Consider the following 7221-nt stretch of genomic DNA (forward strand, 5'->3'; position numbering starts at 1 on the left):
ATCATCCAGCAAAATCTGACTTCCATCTACTTCTAAACTGTTCAAATTAATGAGAGTTATAATAGCAAATATGCATTACATAAAGTCAGTGTAATATAAAATGTGCATGGCTTTTATCCCTGGTGGAACAGGTTGGACCAATAAACCAATGGAACAGAAGGAAGACTACAAATAGACACATGCAGGTCAGTGGGTAAAGAACAAATTGTTTTAATAAATGTTGCTGGAAATAAATTCAAATAAACAAAATGAAATTGGGTCACTACCTCACAACATACACAAAAATCAATTCTAGTTCAATTAAAGACTTCAGTGATAAAAGCAGCACTATAAAACATATAGAAAACAATACAGAAAAAATTAATTTATGACTTCAGATACAGATAGATTTCTCAAATAAGACACAAAATCTGTTAATTATTATAGGATAAATTTGATGAATTTGACTATAAAAATTAGGAATTTCTGTGTTTGAGATTTGCAATGATTTCCTTCAAATCCTCCATAGCACTAAAGACAGCATCTCCACACACAACAAATGTCTACTGCTTTCCAAAGCTGGCTCTTCCAGCAGCCTGCCAAATTCCATTCCCTAAGTTACCTCACTCCAGTTCTTACCTTCAGGCTCTATTTCCAATGGCTTCTCTCCAGTGTTAAGTCATTCCCCCTCAGTTATAAGACAACCTTCCCTTGACCTTGGGCCCCTCAGCTGATTTGTTTCTCTTGAAAAAGTGATTTAGGATCACAGTCTCCATCCATGTTCATTGCTGAACTCCCTGAAGCCTGGCTTCTGTAAAAATTAATAGTAAAATGAACCTGTTTCCCAAAACCCAGCTTACAAAAATAAAATGTTAATGATACTCTGTGTGTACCACCCTGATTCAATAATCCTCCTTTCTGCTCCCATCCCTCCCCTGATTAGAGTCTACCAGTTGGGGTCTACCATTCAGAATTTCTGTGTTTCTCCTCATATTTTTACCACATAAGTATTCCTAAACAATATGTCCTTGTTTCTTAGTTTCACAAGTCCACAGATAGAGAAGGAAACAAAATTGCCACTGACCAAATGTCTTCCTCAAAGATCACAACTGTACATAAGCATCCAATATATAGATACTACCATAAGGAAAAAGGGACTGGGAAGGGGTAAGAAAAGGAACTCTGAATTTACCACCTTTACATCTGAAATGCCCAAGAAAATACTTCAGTGTTCAAGAAAAAAAATGGTGGATCCCAAGTTTGGTGAGACAGGGCCTCAGAGTTGAGATAAAGCTGAGTTATTTTTTTTAAATGTTGCATATTTTCACCTTCCTGAGTACATGGCTAAGTATTTGTTAACTGCTAAAACTTTATCATTAATTTCTCTACATATCAATAAATACAGATGTACAATAACATTTTGTTGTCCAGTATCCTATTATAATGAGCCAACTATAATTTATTGAGTAATCTTTGCTTGTTAAAAATTTAGTTTGTTTCTATTCTTCTATTATTGTAAACATACATGTGTGCTTACATATATCTTTGTATCTTTCTGCACTTGTTTAAATACTTATGAGAAATTTCTAAAGGTGGAATGCTGGGCTGAAAGGGATGTACATATTAATACAAAGTTGAGCTCTAGAAAAGGCTATCATGAAGTACATTTCTATATGTAGGGTATTAAAGAGCTGTTTCTCCACATCTTCACCAATGCTGTTTTCATTCTTTTTTATTTCAAGCCATCATCTCATAACAGACACTCAGTTCAAGATTCTACTCCTTTCATGAATCCTGTTTGCTAATCAGAAGCAGAAGAGCCTCCGGGACCCCTTCCTGGCTTCTCCCAGCAGCCTCCTCAGGTCATGCTCAGGAATAGAATCAGAAGCCACAGAGAATAGCATCCAGGGATGAGCCACTTTCCTGAAAGACAACCCCACCTGCCATGGCTGCCCCACCTTCTCTCACATAGACACATGCAGACAGACCCTCATCCATAAGCAGAGCCACACACATTTTCACTCCCCAAAGCAGCGTGATTTGACCATAAGGGATAATTCATATACTCTTAAAAGTTGACACCAGATGGGATGTTGGAAATCACCTGAGAGTGGAAGGAACTCACCCAACGTAACTCAACATTTTTCATTCTGTGCCAAGTGTGTACCCAGATTCTGGTCCCTACAGTAGTCTTTTTTTTTTTCCTTTTATAGACATAACACATTGAAAAAAAATTGAGAAAATTTTGAAAATACCACCTCACCTGTCAGAATGGCTAAAATTAACCACACAGGAAACAACAGATGTTGGTAAGGATGCAGAGAAAGGGGGACCCTCTTACACTGTTGGTGAGAATGCAAGCTGGTGCAGCCACTCTGGAAAACAGTATGGAGGTTCCACAAAAAGTTAAAAATAGAACTACCCAGCAATTGTACTACTAGATATTTATCCAAAGGATAGAAAAATATAGATTTGAAGGGGCACATGTACCCCAACATTTATAGCAGCATTATCAACAATAGCTAAATTATGAAAAGAGTCTAAATGTCCATCAACTGATGAGTGGATAAAGAAGATGTAGCACATATATACAATGGAATATTACTCAGCCATCAAAAAAATGAAATCTTGCCATTTGCAATGATGTGGATGAAACTAGAGGATATTATGCTAAGCGATATAAGTCAGTCAAAGAAAGACAAATACCGTATGATTTCACTCATATGTGGAATTTAAGAAACAAAACGGATGAACATATGGGAAGGGGGAAAAAGAGAGAGAAGAAAACAAACCATAAGAGACTATTAATGATAGAGAACTGAGGGGGCGCCTGGGTAGCGCAGTCGTTAAAGCGTCTGCCTTCGGCTCAGGGCGTGATCCTGGCGATCCGGGATCGAGTCCCACATCAGGCTCTTCCGCTGTGAGCCTGCTTCTTCCTCTCCCACTCCCCCTGCTGTGTTCCCTCTCTCGCTGGCTGTCTCTCTGTCACATAAATAAATAAAATCTTAAAAAAAAAAAAATGATAGAGAACTGAGGGTTGATGTAGGGAGAAGGGTGGGGGATGGGCTAAATAAGTAGAGGGTATTAAGAAGGGCACCTGTTATCATGAGCACTGGATGTTACATGTAAGTGATGAATCACTAAATTCAACTCCTAAAACCAATATTATACTATGTATTGACTAACTAGAATTTAAATAAAAATTTGAAATAAAAGAAAAAATTTTGAAAAAATTATAGGGAAATAGAAAATAAAGATAATCCTAATGACTTCTATCATATATTTAGTACTGATTCTGCTCCAGGCATCATACAAGGAGCTTGACTTCCATTAATTCTAATCTTTAAAACAAGATTTCAAGCTTAACCAAATAGGTAAAAGACCTATACTCTGAAAACTATAAAACATTGATTGAAAATAATTTAAGATGACACAAAGAAATAGGAAGATAATCCATGCCCATGGATAGGAAGAACAAATATTGTTAAAATGTCTATACTATCCAAAGCAATCTACACATTTAGATTGCTATCCCTATCACAATACAAGCAATATTTTTCACAGAACTGAAGCAAACAATTCTAAAATTTGTATGGAACCACAACAGACCCTGAATAGCCAAAACAATCTTGGAGAGAAAAAAAAAAAAAACTCTGTAAGTATCATAATTCCAGACTTCGAGTTATATTACAAAGCTCTAGTAATTAAAATAGTGTGGTACTTGCACAAAAATAGACACATAGATCAATAGAACAGAATAGAAAGCCCAGAAATAATCCCACAATTATATGGTCAATTAATCTTCAACAAAGGAGTCGAGAATATGCAAGGGGAAAAAAACAGTCTATTCAAAAAATGGTGTTGGGAAAACTGGACAGCTACATATAAAAGAATGTATTCTTTCTTACACTGTACACAAAAATAAACTCAAAAAGGATTAAGGACCTAAATATAAGAAGTGAAATCATAAAAATCCTAAAAGAGAGCCCAGGGAGTAATTTCTCTGATACCAGCCATAACAACATCTTTCTAGATATGTCCCCTGAGGCAAGAGAAACAAAAGCAAAAATGAACTACATCAAAATAAAAAGCTTCTGCACAGCAAAGGAAACAATCAACAAAACCAAAAGACAATCTATTGAATGGGAGAAGATATTTGCAAATGACATATTCAATAAAGTGTTAGTATCCAAAATATTTAAAGAACTTATACAACCCAACACCAAAAAAACAAATAATCCAATTTGAAAATGGGCAGAAGACATTAACAGACTTTTTGCCAAAAACATACAGATGGCCAATAACACATGAAAAAATGCTCAACATCACTCATGATCAAGGAAATGCAAATCATAACCACAATGAGATATCACCTCATACCTGTCAGAATGATTAAAATCAAAAACACAGGAAACAAGTGTTGGCAAGGATGTGGAGAAATAGGAACCTTTATGTGCTGTCGGTGGAATACAAACTGACACAGCCACTGTGGAAAGTTCCTCAAAAAATTAAAAATAGAATTACCATATATTCCAGTAACTTCACTACTGGGTATTTACCCAAAGAATACAAAAATTCTAATTCAAAGGGATACATGCACCCTTAAGTTTATTGCAGCACTATTTACAATAGCCAAATTATGGAAGCAGCCCAAGCGTCCATTGATTGATGAATGGATAAAGAAGACATGGCATAGATACACAATGGAATATTACTCAGCCATAAAAAAGAATGAAACTTGCCATTTGCAACAACACGGAAGGAGCTAGAGAGTATTATCCTAAGCAAAATAAGTCAGTCAAAGACAAACTACTGTATGGTTACACTCATATGTGGAACTTAAGAAACAAAACAAATGAGTAAAGAGGAAGAAAAGAGGCAAACCAAAAGCAGACTCTTAACTATAGAGAACAAACTGATGGTTACCAGGGGGGAGGTGGGTGGGTGGAGGATGGGTGAAATAGGTGATGGGGATTAAGAGTACACTTATCATGTTGAGCACTGAGTAATATATGGAATTGTTGAATCATGATATTGTACACCTGAAATGAATATAACACTGTTAACTATACTGGAATTAAAATTATACATACATATAATTATTTATTATTTATATACATACAATTTTTAATTTTTTTAATAAAAATTAAATAAAACAAGACTCCAAGGTTGCCATTATTATCCCCTTATTGTAAATGAGTAAACCAAAGCTCAAGGACGTTAAGTAAACCTCTTAGGATCAAACAGCTAGTAAATGACAGAACCAGCATTTGAAGCCAAGTTTGTTAATTCCAAAGTCCACACATGGGCCACTATACTTTAGAGCCCAAAGCAAAGCACGAAAATTGTTATTGCAGGCTGGAAATGCTTTGAGTGGTAAGAAATGGGTGAACTCCGTGCTGCCCAGGACTTCTGGGGAAAATTTCAAAGGGCCAAGGGATACTTCCTCATCTCCGAATGCTGCCTGGTTTGTTAAAAGTTCATTAAGCCCAGTATTCCTATTGCAAAAGCTACTGGAGATTCCAGGATGACAGATTCTGAGGTCCAAACTAAAGTCTTACACAAAGGAGCATTAAAGCTAATTCCTACACAAAAGGCGTTGTTCTAAGGACAAAGTACTTTGCAAATATTTTCCAACAATTTCCACAGGTACCTTATTCAGTTATAAGAATGTGCTTCAGACAAAGTTTAAAACAAAAATCAGCTTCTTAAGCATCAACTGTCCAAACAATACTCAAGTTTCCATTTCCTTGATTCATAACACATCATTCAATCTATGCATTAACTTCTAGGAAATAAAACTGAACAAAATAATCACTATAAAAACAACATTAAAAAATCTAACCAAAAATTAACATATACAAGGTTCAAAATGTGTTTAATATCCCTTGTCTAACTCAGGTTGAAATCAATTTCCTCTCCTCTCGTTTGTCATCTTCTTTTATTAACAAATCATCTCTCCTAAACTGCTGATTAATATTCTTCTGAATGTATTTCACCAACTTTTTAGAATATCATTCTGGCTTGAAGTAACAAGCTAGAAATATAGAACAATCTGCGGCAGCTTAATTCGCATGGATAAAATAGTGCAATCATGAAACCCAAATCAGGCATGTCACCTCATATAAGCACAGTGCCTAGGAGAAAGTAGGCTCCAATGAATGACAGCAAGATTAACATGTACACTCACTCCCATGGACAGGTGTTCTATTAATTTGGTTTCTGGCAGACATGCTTTTGAGTCTTGGCAGGTGGGGCAGGGATGGAGGTTATGGATTATATGTTAGAATTGAAAAGGGGGAGGAGAGAAAACCTATATATCACCCACTCCTGGAAACAGAGAAATGCCCTAGCTAGTGTATATCAGTGTAGAAAAAAAAAATTGGGAAAATGGAGAAGGAGAATGTTCCCATTTTCTGACAGTTGAAGATACTGCTTTGAATAATGTGGGAAACTGAAGGTAATTATGATTTTGATGACACTAGGTGATAATAGCACAGTACGTGGCCAAACTAAACAAGAGGAAACCAAGTGCTTTCCATTTGTCATCTCACCAAACCATCCTGCAAAGTGACTATTAATATACCATTGTCATATCCCCAAAAAGATGGGTTGCTCCTGATGGTGGAGATGCAGCCCGCTAGGAAGCAGGTTAACTTTTTTTGCCATGGCCCCTTTTGGCAGTCTTGTGAAGTCTACAAATACCTTCTTAGAATTATGTTTTTTAAATGTATAAAATAAAAGAAATCAATTGTACTAAATCACAGCTCTATCCATGGACTCCATGGAACATGTAAAGAATTCCTGGTAGAGACTGGGCTGGCTCCACACAAAACAGGTGTTAGAGATGAAAAGGCCATTAGCTATATAGTCACCCTGGCCCTGCAGGCCTATGTTGGGGGAAATGACTGTGTGTGACAGAGAAAAAGAGAACTCCACAAGTTGAGTAACTATAGTGGAATCAAGTCTGCATCATTAATGCACACTTGCCATCCAAGGGTCAAAGACCAACACAGGCAGAATGCCTACTATTAGCCTTGTCCCCAGGTGGCATTTGTATTCTCCCTCCCATGGCTAAAGGCCTATGTGGAGGTGATTGCACCACAGGCAATGACTGGGATCACACCAGGCTCTAAGACAGCAGGAACCAGAAAGGGATTAGATGCAATTCATCCTAGATCATCAGGGAATGAACTAAAAAGAAGGCACAAGGGCCACCAATCTTCCCCTGTTTCAGTAGCA

The sequence above is a fragment of the Ursus americanus genome, chromosome 20 (assembly GCF_024610735.1).
Source record: "Ursus americanus isolate L20-20 chromosome 20, mUrsAme1.1.p, whole genome shotgun sequence".
NCBI classification, from domain to species: Eukaryota; Metazoa; Chordata; class Mammalia; order Carnivora; family Ursidae; genus Ursus; species Ursus americanus.